This window comes from Podarcis tiliguerta, assembly GCF_965153285.1.
Source record: "Podarcis tiliguerta genome assembly, chromosome: 17".
Classification (NCBI taxonomy): Eukaryota; Metazoa; Chordata; class Lepidosauria; order Squamata; family Lacertidae; genus Podarcis; species Podarcis tiliguerta.
In genome coordinates, this window is record NC_139550.1 from 21,914,605 (window position 1) to 21,931,564 (window position 16,960).

A 16,960-nucleotide genomic window follows, 5' to 3' on the forward strand; every position below is an offset into this window, starting at 1 on the left:
CGGATAACTCCATAACCTCCAACATTTCTCAAATGAAAATACAGAAAGAGGGACATTCAGAATCCAGAAAACAGCTTCTCTAAATCAGGGACATCCCTGGAAAATAGGGACGCTTGCCGGAACTGGGAGTGACAGTTAGAGCTTTCACAAACTCTAACCGTCTTGGAACCTTGAAGAGCATCTTTCCTCCTCCATCATCTCATGTGCATCTCCTGACAGACTCACTGAGCAACTCACTTCGCCATTAAAATGTACGTTTGTCCTTCCCAGCCAGAAGTCCCCCAATGTAGCAGAAATTATTGTGTATATTGTGATTGCTTATTTATTTTAAAATTAAAGAACATATTATTCCATGTAAGGCCCAGGTTTCTAATGTAACACCTTGAACAATCCTTGCTATTTTCAGCTAGGCCTGAACACCTTGTCCCCTCATTGTCCACCCCCAAGGAAATTGTCACCTGTTTGGTCAAAATTCTTTTGGATCTCCTGGACCCGTCATGGGGCTTTCGAATCATTCATTGGGGACTTAAGGGTTATGACTTCCCCACTTCCCCATTCCAGTCCCCGAGAAGTTTACTTGCTTTCTCTCCCTGCTTTTTTCCTCTCATTCAAATTTTCCTGATTTCTTTCTTTGCTGTGCATATGTAGAGGCCTGAATATGTAACAGATTCAATAACAAATACGTAAGTTTTAACTGAATCTTTTAGGGTGGGTTTGAAATTTCAAGGGTTGTGTTGAAGGGGAGGGGAAGGGAGGACGGAAGACTAAGTTGGGATGAATGAACATGTGATAAGTTGTTTTAATTGCAATGGTAATGGTTAGCAACTAAGTACTAAACCTAGGGATGCGGGTGGCGCTGTGGTCTAAACCACAGAGCCTAGGACTTGCTGATCAGAAGGTCGGTGGTTCAAATCCCCGCGACGGGGTGAGCTCCCGTTGCTCGGTCCCTGCTCCTGCCAACCTAGCTGTTCGAAAGCACATCAAAGTGCAAGTAGATAAATAGGTACCACTCCAGCGGGAAGGTAAACGGCGTTTCCGTGCGCTGCTCTGGTTCGCCAGAAGCGGCTTAGTCATGCTGGCCACATGACCCAGAAGCTGTCTGCGGACAAACCCCGACTCCCTTGGCCAGTAAAGCGAGATGAGCGCTGCAACCCCAGAGTCGGCCACGACTGGACCTAATGGCCAGGGGTCCCTTTACCTTTACCTTTACTAAACCTATTTTACATTTTGGAAAGTTGTCTGTTCTCTATGCATTTGGGCAGCTCTTAAGATATTTATATTTATTTTATTTTTAAAATTTCTATACCGCTTTATATTTTTAATAAAAATCTCAAAGTGCTTTACAGCCTATTAAATCAATAAAACAATAGCCGGGCAATGTTCCTCTGGCCTCATGAGGAGCCTCTTCATTGGGGCTTGTGAGTGTGGCCTCACCCCCTGGGCCAGGTGGAAAGGGCCTTGCAGGGAGCAACCTCCACGACTCACAGCCAGGAGATGTTCCTCCGGCCTCATGAGGAGGAATTGTTTAATTCATGCAATTGTTTAATTGCACTGGTAATGGTTAGCAACTAAATACCAAGCCTACTGTACATTTTGGAAAGCTGTTTGTTCTCTATGCATTCGGACAGCTCTTAAGATACTGAAACCAAATCTTGCTCGATGGTTCCTGAGATCAAGGAGCTGTTTTTCATCTATATTTGGGTACAATCAGATGGCATTTTGAATCAAGATGGCAGACAGAACCTTTCAAAACTACAATGAGTTTTTGCTTTCCTCGAATTCCAGAAGGCTGTTATTAACATATAAAGCTAAATAAGGCCTTAGAAGCTTTGCCTATACAAAAGTCTACATTTGTCCTGAATTTCTGTCTGGGTGCTATTGCAGACCCTCCAAGTGTCCCTATTTTCCAGGGATGCCCCTGATTTAAGGAAGCCATCCCGGTTTCTGATTTGATCCTGGAATGTCCCTATGTTCCTTAGGACGTCCCTGTTTTCCTTGGAGAAAAGTTGGATGGTATGGAGTTATCCAACCCCCAAGCTGTCTGAAGGCAATCCTGTATAGGGAAGTTTATTTAATGTTTGATGTTTTATAATGTTTTTATATATGTTGGAGGCTTCCTAGAGTGGCTGGGGCAACCCAGTAAGATGTCTGGGGTATAAATAGTAAAATTATCACTGTGGAATGGGGCGTCCCTATTTTCATCAGAGAATTGTTGGAGGGTATGCTGTTGGGTGGCAATAGTGTAGCGCAGCCTCTAAGAGATTGAGATTTGAGTCTAGTCCAATAGTGGTATGAAGGTGTGAGTACCTGAAAACAAGCCTTATCATTGGTGCTCCCCAATCTGTGGGATGTTCTCTCAGGAAGAACACACCTGGTGACACCTTTGTTAGTTTTAGGCACCAGACTAATTCAGGCCACTGGTTAATAAATGATGCTTCCTATGGTGGCGCTTGCCTTTTAGTGGTGTGGGTAAGACCTGGCCCTTATTGTTATGTTGTTGGGTGAGCATTTGTATACAGTGGTACCTTGAGTTACAAATGCCTCAGGTTACAAATGCTTCAAGTTACAAACTCCGCTAACCTGAAAGAGTTACCTCGAGTTGAGAACTTTGCCCCAGGATGAGAACAGAACTCGTGTGCCGGCAGCACAGTGACAGCAAGAGGCCATACTAGCGAAAGCACGCCTCTAGTTAAGGGCAGTTTCAGGTTAAGAATGGACCTCTGGAATGAATTAAGTTCGTAACTAGAGGTACTACTCTATTTCTGTATTATCACTGTTTTAAAATTTTCTGGGTATAGACTGGTTTTGTTTGTTGCGCTTTACTTTTGTACTTTTGTCAAACCGGTTGGAGACTTTTTATGTTTTAAAACAACTGAATATATATATATATATATATATATATATATATATATATATATTATGTAGCAGGAAGCTTTGGATTCAAATCTTGCCTCACCCTTCAATAAGCCACTGCAGTGGTACCTCGGGATGTGAACAGGATCTATTCCGGAGCCCTGTTCGCATCCTGAATAGAACGTAAGATGCGACAGCGCGTCTGTGCGTGCGTGGGTCGCGTTATGCCGCTTCCGTGCATGCGCGGGACATCATTTTGAGCATCTGCGCATGTGTGAGCGGCAAAACCCAGAAGTAACGCGCTCCATGACTTCTGGGTTGCCATGGAGTGCAACCTGAAAGTCCTCAACCTGAAGCACATTCAACCTGAGGTATGACTGTATCTTTAAGTTTCAGGTCCTCAGTTGGGAATACTGATGTTGTTCAGCGGGTCACTGTAAAGGTTACATGCCAAATTGCTCAACACCACGTGAAGGGAGCCTGTGACCCTCCATGTTGGATTCCTTCTTCCCTCCGCCCCAGCCAGCAATGCTAAAGTCCAGAAATAACAGGAATTGCAACGCAGTAACATACCAGAGGGCCACAGTTTCCCCACCCTTGTTCTGTACCTTCTTAATAGCACTGCGGATGCTAAAATGTTCCTCTTCTCACTTACAGATCCAATGTCACTAAATGAGGAGATCACAGAGGCCAAAAGCCCTTCGCCCAAAGCTGGCACAAAGGATTTGCACCAGACAATAAGGGTGCCTGATGCGTCTCAATATTCCACGTGCCCTCTCTGTTTCAGAACTTTTGGCAATATGCTGTATGTAAACCCTTGTTTACATAGCTTCTGCTTTTCTTGTACACAGGACTTGTTGGAAACCAAGGCTGAATGTCCTTGCTGTAAGAAACCTTTCCATTCTGTTTTTCACTCAAAAAAGGTCAAAGGGCGCCCTGAAGACCTCTCGTCCCCAAGGCACGCAAAAGGAGATTCTTCACCCACCAAAAAGCACCGCAGAAGAAAACATGCTTCCTCACCTTCCAAAAAGCACCCGGGAAAATGTCCTCCTGTACCTTGCTGTTCTGGAGATTGCCTCACTCACCCCGCTCCTCCCAGCCCCAACTTGGAAACACGTCTCCTGCCTCCTCTTTCTAAGGACCCTGCAAAAGACATCCCATTCCTAAGTGAATTCACAAAACCTCAGGAGTCCTGCCACTCGCCCTTCTTAAGGAAGGCACAAACTCCAGACCAGCTCTTCGAAAAAGCACTGCAAAATGAGACTGCACTCAACTCTGCTCCAGAATGGATGGCGTCTGGAGACGGTCTTCACTACAGAACAGTATCTGCCAATCTGTCTAAACCGAGCTTTCTGGAAGCTGCCTTTTTGCTTCTTGCTGCTGGGGCCATGCTGTTCGTATGTATTTATATCTATTTCAGCTTCGTGAAGTTAGGTGAAGGCCAGAGAACTGCTGGGATGAGGGAAGGAGCATTATGATTTCTGAGGAAACGTGCCGTGATACGCCGTTTGATCCTAAGCCTCTTCACATGCTGTGTTTTTAGGTATACACCTAAATGTGTGAATGTGACAGTCCAGGTATTTGGAAACATATCTAACATACACAGACATTTAACACTGAGCCAGGGTTGGCTACAGTTCAGTGTATGCTCTGTGGCAAAACCCTCTCCCCTCTGCCTTCCCCAAATCTGAGAAACATCTGGTGAGGGCCTGCTCCAAATTCTTATGGAGAGGCCCGATTAGCATCCACATAAAACAGGTCCTTCTCAGTAGCAGCCCCAGGTATACTAGGACTCTTTGCTGAAAGAAATCGGTAAAGTCCTGCTCCCTGCTGTCATTTGGGAGGCAGGTAGCTCTGCCTCTTTGTGAAAAGTTTTTTATCACTGCACTCAGCATGGCCTGCTGGTTTTCGATATGGCTGTTGTTTTACTATTGATTGCTAACTTAGGGTGGATCTAGACACAGGGGGAAAACCTGCCATAAATAAGTCAGAAATTTGATCGGTTTAACGAAAGAAAAAAATCTCTATGGAAAATCACACGTTTTAAAATTCCTGTTCTCTTGCGCCATCTGATGTTGAATGTTTATAGTGCATTAAAATTGCTGTTTCTTCACTAATGGAGCTGAGTCCTTACTTTGTTGTTATATATGCACACCAGTTACTTGCATAGTGAGAAATTTAAAAAATTGATAACTGAGAAGTCAATTCTCAAGGAAATTGGTGTAGAGCAGAGTGGCAGATTCACATCCCAGGCCCTATCACCTCACACTGGCCAGGGCAGAAGTTTGTTTCTTGCTTTCCACTATATGAAAAATTAGGCTATTGGTGATGGGCCCGAGTGTTTTCCTCCTGTGGGATTTGCAGTAAGGCTGCAATCCTATTATTTGCATGCTTTACATTTTAAATGGTTTTGTTCAAAGAAGTAATAGAAGCAAACAATAAATGTTGCAAACAGACACATGGAAAAACCAAATGAAAGTAAAGAAACAGGTTAGAACGCCATCAGCAGAAGGTGGTGGGCACCAACAGAGGCCCTGTGGCAGAGGAAGAGGCCCCAAAATGCACACTGGGCACCCATATCTGTAGCCCAAGTCTGCGGCTCTGACCACGTCTAAAACAAGCTGTACACCTATTGCCAGAAGAACTGGTTACCTGATGATGCAGCAGTCCTTTTTCAATCCAGATTCACTTCCTATGTTTTCCCACATCCAGTCACTCGCAGCTGATAGGTAATTAGTTTATGGTTCCCAATGCATCCTTGTTGTTGTTTAGTCATTTAGTCATGTCCGACTCTTCGTGACCCCATGGACCAGAGCACACCAGGCTCTCCTGTCTTCCACTGCCTCCCGCAGTTTGGTCAAACTCATGCTGGTAGCTTCGAGAACACTGTCCAACCATCTCGTCCACTGTCGTCCCCTTCTCCTTGTGCCCTCCATGTTTCCCATCATCAGGGTCTTTTCCAGGGAGTCTTCTCTTCTCATGAAGTAGCCAAAGTATTGGAGCCTCAGCTTCAGGATCTGTCCTTCCAGTGAGCACCCAGGGCTGAATTCCCTCAGAATGGATAGGTTTGATCTTCTTGCAGTCCATGGGACTCTCAAGAATCTCCTCCAGCACCATAATTCGAAAGCATCAATTCTTCGGCGATCAGCCTTCTTTAAGGTCCAGCTCTCACTTCTATACATCACTACTGGGGAAACCATAGCTTTAACTATAGCTTTAATGCATCCTTAGGCTCTGGCGAAAAGGGGAGATAGAGAGATGAGTGCCATCAGTCTACTGATGCCCAAATCTCTGGACAGCAGAGTGACTGAAAAGCATACGGGGACAATATGGAACCCTGCAGCACCTCATAAGTCGATCGCCCTGGAGGAGAACCACTATCTGGGACCTGCCTCCCAGGAATGACAAAATCTGTCAAAGTATCTTCTTATGCTCCTGTGAGATGGTCCAGAAGGATACCATGGTTGATGGTATGCAACACCAAGAAGGAGAGATTCAGGGTTGCACTCCCCGAATGTCCATCTCTTGGGGTAACTCATCCACCAAGATATTGAATCAACCGGACTTAAAAGTTTAAAAAAATGCAATGACTTGGGCTACATTCATGAATATACAATGACAGTGTGTTTGGAAAGAACTGTATTCCTTCATTTCCCCACCCCCACCCCTCCCTGGTCTAATCCTATTTAAGCACAATTTGTAATTTTAAGACACTTGTAAAAGAAATTTAAAATCTAGGATTAGCAACTAACTAGGTGCTTATGTAATATCCTTTCAGGTGCATTCATTTGCCAAACAGATGGCTACGGCTGGGCTTTGGGGGAATAACGGGGGGAAAGGGTTGTGTTTGGGGGCTGGGATTGGGCGAAGAAGGGGAATGGTTTTTAAAAGTCAAGAAACAGTGAATTATCTTCCCAGAGAATTGGGGGTCCCTACTACAGCTGTCTGAAATACTCAGGTGAGAGGAGAGCTGGAAAGTTTCCAAAGTGCTGGGAATTCTTTTCCTGGAAGTGGAAAACACAGTACATTTAAGGCTTTAACCCTCTGCATGTTTTAATACTTGATTGGAAGCCGCCCAGAGTGGCTGGGGAGACTCAGCCAGAAGCGCGGGGTATAAATAAATTATTATTATTATTATTATTATTATTATTATTATTACTTACTAGTATGTACCCACAGAGGGTTTCTTGTCCAAATAAACATGCATAATAATAATAATAATAATAATAATAATAATAATAATAATAATTTATTATTTATACCCCGCCCATCTGGCAGGGTTTCCCCAGCCACTCTGGGTGGCTTCCAAAATAATATTAAACTACTGTGATACATCAAACATTAAAAGCTTCCCTAAACAGGGCTGCCTTCAGATGTCTTCTAAAAGTCTGGTAGTTGTTGTTCTCTTTGACATCTGGTGGGAGGGCGTTCCACAGGGAGGGCGCCACTACTGAGAAGGCCCTCTGCCTGGTTCCCTGTAACTTGGCTTCTCGCAGTGAGGGAACTGCCAGAAGGCTCTTGGTGCTGGACCTCAGTGTCCGGGTAGAACGATGGGGGTGGAGACGCTCCTTCAGGTATACTGGACCGAGGCCGTTTAGGGCTTTAAAGGTCAGCACCAACACTTTGAATTGTGCTCGGAAACGTACTGGGAGCCAATGTAGGTCTTTCAAGACCGGTGTTATATGGCCTTGGCGGCTGCTCCCAGTCACCAGTCTGGCTGCTGCATTCTGGATTAGTTGTAGTTTCCGGGTCACCTTCAAAGGTAGCCCCATGTAGAGCGCATTGCAGTAGTCCAAGCGGGAGATAACCAGAGCATGCACCACTCTGGTGAGGCAGTCCGTGGGCAGGTAGGGTCTCAGCCTACGTACCAGATGGAGCTGGTACACAGCTGCCCTGGACACAGATTTAACCTGTGCCTCCATGGACAGCTGTGAGTCCAAAATGACTCCCAGGCTGCGCACCTGGTCCTTCAGGGGCACAGTTACCCCATTCGGGACCAGGGAATCCTCCACACCTGCCCGCCTCCTGTCCCCCAGAAACAGTACTTCTGTCTTGTCAGGATTCAATCTCAATCTGTTTGCTGCCATCCATCCTCCAACCGTCTCCAGACACTCACACAGGACCGTCACCGCCTTCACTGGTTCTGATTTGAAAGAGAGGTAGAGCTGGGTATAGCAATGAACTGTTCAAAAGAGACAAGAAAAAGCCTTGCTAGCTCATTTTCAAAAGGTCCTTTCCAATTGCTTCCAAAGTGTATTTGACCCGGGGGGGGGGGGGAGTCCTCCCTGATGCTACATCATTTTGAACAGAATTGTTCAATAGGCACAAATTCTTGGATCACTGCATATCCCACAGAGGAAGAAAGAACAGCCTATTCCAACGTGTCTGAGCTTCCTTACCCAAGAATATCTTGCCATTTCTACCAGCTGCGACTGCACCTGCTGGAGAAGGATGAGTCAATCAGCTTTGGACAGCTGCTGCATTTCAGACAGGCAGCAAATCATTTGGCTCCATGTGCATCATCACCTTTTTAGGCCAGGGGGAGTTGTTCCTTTATTAACCTCCTGAGGAAATAACTATAAGTACAACTATAACTATAACAGGAACTAGGAGCCGGGCTAGAGGAGCTACAAGGAGCTACATTATCAGCCTCTTCACAGCTTCCCCCCACCCCTGAATTTGCAAGGAAGCTGCAAATTTGACTGACACAACAGCAAGGAGATGAAGGTGTCCAATTCTCTCCCTTTCAGCTGTTTGCCGTTCAAAAACTGGGGTGCCTCTCATGTGATACCCAGCCACCGGGAGAACGATACAGTGGGACCTTGGTTGTCTAACTTAATCCATTCCAGGAGTCCATTCAACTCCCGAAACGGTTTGAAAACCAAAGCACAGCTTCCAATTGCCTGCAGGAGCTTCCTGCCCTCAATCGGAAGCAGCATCGGACATTCAGCTTCCGAAAAATGTTCACAAACTGGAACACTTGGACGCCCGGGTTTGCGGCATTCAGGAGCTAATTTGTTCAGGAGCCAAGCCGTTCGACAACCAAGGTATCAACGTATAGGGACCAGGATCCTTCTCCCACTGAGAGGGGGAGAAAGAGGGGCATCTTAAATAATAATGAAGTGAATATAAAAAGGTAAAGGGACCCCTAACCATTAGGTCCAGTCGTGGCCAACTCTGGGGTTGTGGCGCTCATCTCGCTTTATTGGCCGAGGGAGCCAGCGTACAGCTTCCGGGTCATGTGGCCAGCATAACTAAGCCGCTTCTGGCGTACCAGAGCAGCGCACGGAAATGCCGTTTACCTTCCCGCTGGAGTGGTACCTATTTATCTACTTGCACTTTGACATGCTTTTGAACTGCTAGGTTGGCAGGAGCTGGGACTGAACAATGGGAGCTCATCCTATCGCGGGGATTCGAACCACCGACCTTCTGATCAGCAAGTCCTAGGCTCTGTACTTTAACCCACAGCGCCACCCACATCCCTGAAGTGAATATAGGGGTATCCTAAACAACAACAACAACTTGTTGGGAAATTGTTGCTGTTGTTGTGCGGCTTCCAACAGATACGAAAACACCATAAACATTAAACATCAAAAACTTCCCCTTTGCAGGGGATGTCTTCTAAAGGCTGTATACAGTGGTACCTCAGGTTACGTACGCTTCAGGTTACAGACTCCGCTAACCCAGAAATAGTGCTTCAGGTTAAGAACTTTGCTTCAGGATGAGAACAGAAATCGTGCTCCAGCGGTGCAGCGGCAGCGGGAGGCCCCATTAGCTAAAGTGGTGCTTCAGGTTAAGAACAGTTTCAGGTTAAGAACAGACCTCTGGAATGAATTAAGTACTTAACCCGAGTTACCACGGTAGTTACTTATCTCCTTGGCTCAGGGGTCGCATAACTTCATAACCTCCAGCGTTTCCAATGAAAATAGGAATGTCCTAAGGATAAGCAGGGGACGTGGGTGGCGCTGTGGGCTAAAGCCTCAGCGCCTAGGGCTTGCCGATCGAAATCCCCGGTTCGAATCCCCGCGGCGGGGTGCGCTCCCGTTGTTCGGTCCCAGCGCCTGCCAACCTAGCAGTTCGAAAGCACTCCCGGGTGCAAGTAGATAAATAGGGACCGCTTACTAGCGGGAAGGTAAACGGCGTTTCCGTGTGCGGCTCTGGCTCGCCAGAGCAGCGATGTCACGCTGGCCACGTGACCCGGAAGTGTCTTCGGACAGCGCTGGCCCCCGGCCTCTTTGAGTGAGATGGGCGCACAACCCTAGAGTCTGTCAAGACTGGCCCGTACGGGCAGGGGTACCTTTACCTTTAAGGATAAGCAGGACATTCTGGGATCAAATCAGAGACCTGGACGGCTTCTGTAAATCCGGGACTGTCTCTGGAAAACAGGGATCCTTGGAGGGTCTGGAAATATAGGTGGTTTTTATGCATTCAGAGGAGGGACCTGGTATCTCTTGCTTTTAGCAAATCAATATCTACATAAAAAAGTGTATCTCCTTTTCTTTCCCTCACAACTCCATTAAGAGATTGGCTGGTTTCCCCTGGACTAACCCTCTCAAGTAGCGTTCTCCGCTGATGAATGCACAGCCACGGTTTTTGCTTACGGTCCTAAGAGGAACAGTAACTCCACATGACCCCAACTTAGCCTCACGCCCCGTAGCGCTTCTTCTGCACGGAGCCAGGACTTTAGATCATTTTCAAACAAGTAACAAATATGCTTGTATGTCAGCTTCTGAGCCAAGAGAGGTTAATCAGCGGCTTTTTCCTTAATCGTTTAAATACAGGCCAGCTGCAAAGCCAGATCCTACGTTACTTCGCGAAAATGTGTATGGAAAACTTTTCGCTTCTTTGGGCGCAGAGATCTTAAATGTATTTATTCTTCTGCCTTTTCATATTTTTCTGCGTTTCTTCCCAACGTCCTCCTCCATTGTTCGCTCCACCTCTGCCTCAAAGCCTGCCATTTTGGCTTGAAATGAAATTGCAAACAGACCTGGTGCTGAATTCTGAATGTTTTGGTCGCAAGCATGGCTGTAAAGAAAACCAGTGGCTTTTGGGGGCGAAAAGAACTCACTTAGGCCCAGTTCAGATCCTCAATGGACCTCTGTATACACACCAAACATTTCAAGAACCCCCAGACCCCCCAAAAAAATAATCCTGGGAACTGTAGCTCACCCTTCACAGAGCAAAAATTCCCAGCACTCTGAACAAACTACAGTTCCCAGGATTCTTTGTGCTCTAAAGATACTTTTAACATGTTATATATATATCATACAAGATTATAGCCTCCAACATTTCTTTGAAGAAAATAGGGACATCCTATTCTATTATTATTATTATTATTATTATTATTACCCCTCCCATCTGACTGGGTTGCCCCAGCCACTCTGGGAGACTTCCAAATAATAATAATAATAATAATAATAATAATAATAATAATAATAATACAGTGATACCTCGGGTTACATACACTTCAGGTTACATACGCTTCAGGTTACAGACTCCACTAACCCAGAAATAGTGCTTCAGGTTAAGAACTTTGCTTCAGGAGGAGAACAGAAATCGTGCTACGGCGGAGCGGCAGCAGCAGGAGGCCCCCATTAGCTAAAGTGGTGCTTCAGGTTAAGAACAGTTTCAGGTTAAGTACGGACCTCCGGAACAAATTAAGTACTTAACCTGAGGTACCACTGTACATCAAACATTAAAAAACTTCCCTAGACAGGGCTGCCTTCAGATGTCTTCTAAAGGCTGTGTAGTTACTTATCTCCTTGGCTTGCATAACTCCGTAGGCTCCAACATTTCTCTGATGAAAACAGGGACATCTTAAGGAAAAGTGGGACATTTAGTCTGGCAGGCATTAAGGCTACTTTACAGATTAGCAGCGCTTGCCTGCTTCCTCATGCTCAATTTCTAAGTTTCTATATTTATAAATGCAGTGCACTTCTTTGAGGAAAAAAGATCATCTGTCGCCAATATTATTTTTTTCCTTCCCCCAAGAACTATGCCTGTAACAGCTGCCTCTGGAATATCTTTACCACTCACTCCGGAGAAGTGAACATGTGGCTCTTTCTTTTTTTTTACCCCCTAACCAAATGAGGCCAAACTGCAGTCACTTGAAGGGCAGCTATTTCTCGAAAGGGGGCCTGTGTTCTGTGAAAACCGAGATGCCCGAGAGCACTCGCCAAAATCTTATTTACAGTCTGCCGGAGCTTTTCAGAAGCAGGTAATCTACAGTGCATCAGGTCACCCGAGTGAAATAGAAGCCTAAAGAGAGATAACTATCCTTTTGAACCAACCAATTTCTCATAATTCTAGAGTGGGATTATTGGTCAGATCCGTCTCAAGGTGTCTGGAATGAATCCACTCAGGCACGTCCCAAAAGCAGGCGTTTCATCTATCATCATATATATATATATATATATATATATATATATATACACACACACACACACACACACACACACACACACAATTTTTTTGGGAGTATACAGAATTAACTAAAATGACTTATAAAATTCGAGACCAAAAAGGGACAAAGTTTGAAGAAGAGTGGGGTAAATTTGTTGCATACATAAGAATTAACTGTAGAAGTTTAAAAACTATAGCAGGGTTAATATAAACCCTGTGATGTGTATAGAGAGTGAATAAAATCTACAAGAGAAGATATATATTGAGAAAACCGAAGCAGGGAAGGAAGTCTGGGCATGAATATACGCAGTGTAAATAAGATGACATAAAAGGATGACTGTAAAAGATTGTTTTATTTCTCTTTGTGAAAAACTCAATAAAAAGTTTTTTTTTATTATATATATATATATATATATATATATATATGTATATATGTATATATTACTGGAGGTGGAAGGAGGGAGGAGGGTTCAATGCACAAAAGAAAATCCCTTTTAACAGAATAAGCAATATCAGAATACCTGTTGGCAAACAAAATAGACAAATACCAAGCCTCAGTGAAGACTAACAGCCTAAGCTACTCATTTCTCCCTAGGCTTTCAGCCTACTCAAATATTATTTTAAGCCGCCATGCAGAAATGAAGAGACATTTAAATGCCACATGTCTTTTACTGAAACTCAACGAGTCCAGAAATTATGCAATCTCACCTAGTTTAACGTGGGGGGAGGGAGACACAATGGGTTGAATGGTACTTTACACCGCAATATGACATTTGAGTCTTGATTGATCTCCAGAATTATTTTGTCAGAGCACATTTCCTCCAATTGTTATAGAAGCCACTCCTTCCATGGTACAAGAATCTCTTAGACTGTTTTATTTTGTTTTCAGTCGTTCTTAAATCGCCCGGTGATGCAAAAGCATCCAATGGGTATAGGATAAATTTTCTTAATTAGTCAATCAAGTTAGCCGACGCTCCCTCAGAAGTACAGGCAGAACTGCTTCCACAAGTCAATTAGACACACAATGTCTTTGTTGTTGTTTAGTGGTGTCCGACTCTTCGTGACCCCATGGACCAGAGCACACCAGGCACTCCCGTCTTCCACTGCATCCTGCAGTTTGGTCAAACTCATGCTGGTAGCTTCAAGAACACTGTCCAACCATCTCGTCCTCTGCCGTCCCCTTCTCCTTGTGCCCTCCATCTTTCCCACTGTCAGGGTCTTTTCCAGGGAGTCTTCTCTTCTCAAGAGGTGGCCAAAGTATTGGAGCCTCAGCTTCAGGATCTGTCCTTCCAGTGAGCACTCAGGGCTGATTTCCTTCAGAATGGATAGTTTTGATCTTCTTGCAGTCCATGGGAGTTTCCTCCAGCACCATAATTCAAAAGCATCAATTCTTCTGCGATCAGCCTTCTTTATGGTCCAGCTCTCACTTTCATACATCACTACTGGGAAAACCATAGCTACAAAGATGGATCTGCTTTCTTTACCTTGCCAACCTGGTATGGAAGGACTGCCTTGGACCCTGCCATCTGCCTCTGGCCCTTTGGATCCTTGTTTCCTTGTGCTAACACTGGATCTCCAATCTGCTATGGAGGCAGAGTTGGCTAAGACCTGTGTCAGAGAAGGTCCTGGGGACGGGAGAAGAAGAAGAAGAAGAAGAAGAGGAGGAGGAGGAGGAGGAGGAGGAGGAGTTTGGATTTGATATCCCGCTTTATCACTACCCGAAGGAGTCTCAAAGCGGCTAACATTCTCCTTTCCCTTCCTCCCCCACAACAAACACTTTGTGAGGTGAGTGGGGCTTAGAGACTTCAGAGAAGTGTGACTGGCCCAAGGTCACCCAGCAGCTACATGTGGAGGAGCGGGGAAGCGAACCCAGTTCACCAGATTACAAGTCCACCGCTCTGAACCACTTACACCACAACCTGCCAATAGCAGGGCTATGGGTTGTTCTCTCCAGCATTGAGGAGAGCCTCGAGGACCCAGTTCCCTCTGCCAAACTTAGAGAGGGAAATGAAAAGTGGAGGGGTTAGGTTACAGCAACAAATGAGCTTTCAAGTTCTTTAAACAAAGCCGGCAAATCCATTAAGAGAGGCAGACCGCTGTGTTTAGTCTGAGGATCGCATGGTTCCTCTATGCAGCAGTATTTCATCCTTGTACGTTCCCACTTAGTGGAAAAGGAATACAGAGAGAGAGAGACAGAGAGAGAGAGCAAGGAGCCATTTACAGTATCTTTGCTGCTTCATTTTCGTTCTCTAGGCCCAGTGCTCAGTAGCAGACTTCCAGGGGGAGGGGAGGTTTTCCCCACGGCCGCTGCAAGACCGACAAGGCACTGACAGCAGAGATACAGCTGGAGATGCCTTTACTCATCCCTCGAAAGAGCCTGTGAAACCCAGCCACTCAAATTCCTCTCAGAAGACTATATAGGAAGCCAGTGCCGACGCAGCTGGGGGTACAGATAAGGGGTGTCCTCTCATGACCCTAACTGGGCATGACATTCTGCGCTACCTTCGCATTTGTGGAAAAGCAGGCCACATGACAACAATCTGATAATGAAGCTGACTGACATCCCACCCCCAAGACCTAGAGTACCACAGAAGTCACTGTGGGATCTTTGCAGAATGCAGCTTGTTTTCCTCCTTCCGCCCCCCTCTGCATGAATGGGTTGGCTGGAAGGAGCACAGTAGTTTTCCGGTGCAAAACTCCGCCAGACCTGGAAGCCATTTGCATGTCGAGGTCCCCAAGACACCCCAAATAACTCACACATCACACAGAATTTTTGTTTAAGGTTTTTGGCATAACTTTGGCCACAACTTTATTAAAATACAAAAAATGTGAGTGGTTGCTTAGGCATTGATTGCGACTATCTGACCCCAGTGGGGACAGACTGACATTTTGCAAGCCTGCAAAAGTCAGAAAAGGGGAATACACTTGGGATAGCGACTGAGCAGGGAACCTGCCCTCAGCCCTCCCCAAATGCAACCAGGGGCTCTTGTGTGGCCCTAGCCCCTTGACAGGGTTTGGACAAAAGCAATGTTGAGCCCCTGTATTCCTTTAATGGAATACCCTGCAGCAGCAGAGTCTGAGGGGCAGGCACAGCCACTCATGCCCCTCCACCAACCAAACCATAAACCAATGCCTAACCGCAGCCTTACAAGTTGTGACAATTTGCTACGCAGTAGGCGATAACCAAATGGCCCCAGCCAATCAGCCAGATGGACAAAATTCCTACCAGGCCCCTGCCCCAAGAGCAGATGACCCCATGACAGGCATAGCAAGGTCAATGCGAACAACCTTAAATATGGGGGGGGGGGACGGCCAATCCGATGCACGGAGTGAAAAGAGGAAGCTCTACGCTTCGTGCAGGGAGCTTTAACATTTCTGGCTGTCAATCACATAATGGCAACATTAACTTCATCACAACAACAAGGGAAGCCCAATCACAACAGTGGCCAATGATCAAATAGCCCACCCCACAACTTTGGAGTATCTTGTCGGCCCCCACCGCAACACGTGCTCTCCATGAAGGAGAACATGCTTTGCCAGAAGACACTGCGCTTAGCTAAGCAGCAGCCATTTCTGTGCTGTCTTGAATATACTTCCCTTCTGACGATACGCTAGCAGGGGAGCTGTGCATTGAATGTCAGTAACAACGCTCAGTGGGTCATCATTGCAGTTCTCTCAGTCATGAAATAGGTAAAAGGTAAAGGACCCCTGGAGGGTTAAGTCCAGTGAAAGGCGACTATGGGGTTGCGGCGCTCATCTCGCTTTCAGGCCCAGGGAGCTGGCGCTTTTCCACAGACAGCTTTCCGGTGGCCAGCATGTGGCCACCATGACTAAATCGCTTCTGGCGCAACAGGACTCCGTGACGGAAACCAGAGCGCACGGAAACGCCATTTACCTTCCCACCGCAGCGGTACCTATTTATCTACTTGCACTGGTGTGCTTTCAAACTGCTAGGTTGGCAGGAGCTGGGGCAGAGTTACACAGCTGGGATGGGCACACCACCAGAAGGGACTTTACTAAGCACTGAAAGCCAGGACCATATAACACTGGCCCTAAAGGATCTACAGTACATAGGCTCCCAGTATGTTTCCAAGCATAATTCAAAGTGTTGGTGCTGACCTTTGAAGCCCTAAACGGCATTGACCCTGTATACCTGAAGGAGCATCTCCAGCCCCATCATTCAGCCTGGACACATTGAGGTCCTCCTCCAAGGGTCTTCTGGCAGTTCCCTCACTGCAAGAAGTGAAGTTACAGGGAACCAGGCAGAGGGCCTTCTCTGTAGTGGCCCCCTCTCTGTGGAAGACCCTCTCTTCAGATACCAAGGGGCATAAATGCCAAGGGGATAAATAACGACACAAGGAGATAAATAATTACAAATTCTTAGAAGACGTATGAAGGCAGCCCTGTATAGGGAAGTTTTTAATTCTTGACATTTTATTATGCTTTTATATGTGTTGGAAGCTGCTCAGCATGGCCAGCATATCATAAAATTAAAATATATAGGTCTATCCACTTATGGGACTTGGTTCCTCAGGAAGTCAGGCAAGCCTCATCACTGACCCACCATCTGCAAAGGGATATTTCTGTAATGTCCTTTGGGAATTAAAATGTGAGATTGGCTGCAAGGCTTGAACCTCAGCACACAGCAGTTTTCTGACTAAAAAACACATTTAGAGATATGTGTCTTTATAAAATAACTTGAAAG

At 45.8% G+C, this 16,960-nt stretch overlaps 2 long non-coding RNA genes across 3 annotated transcripts in view; one reads left to right on the forward strand and one right to left on the reverse strand.

Moving 5' to 3' along the window:
* Positions 1-16,960, reverse strand: part of LOC310667913 — a 32,487-nt gene that overhangs the window by 15,159 nt on the left and 368 nt on the right. Inside the window, exons 2-3 of one of the 2 annotated variants that reach the window (XR_014506406.1) lie at positions 8,253-8,417; positions 1,591-1,691 (exon numbers count right to left, since the gene is read on the reverse strand). This is a non-coding gene — a long non-coding RNA (uncharacterized lncRNA). The remainder of the gene's footprint in view (positions 1-1,590; positions 1,692-8,252; positions 8,418-16,960) is intronic. The other variant, XR_014506405.1, reaches the window with a different exon arrangement.
* Positions 9-4,970, forward strand: LOC310667952. The gene is made up of 2 exons (XR_014506475.1): positions 9-251; positions 3,511-4,970. It is a non-coding gene; the product is annotated as an uncharacterized lncRNA (long non-coding RNA).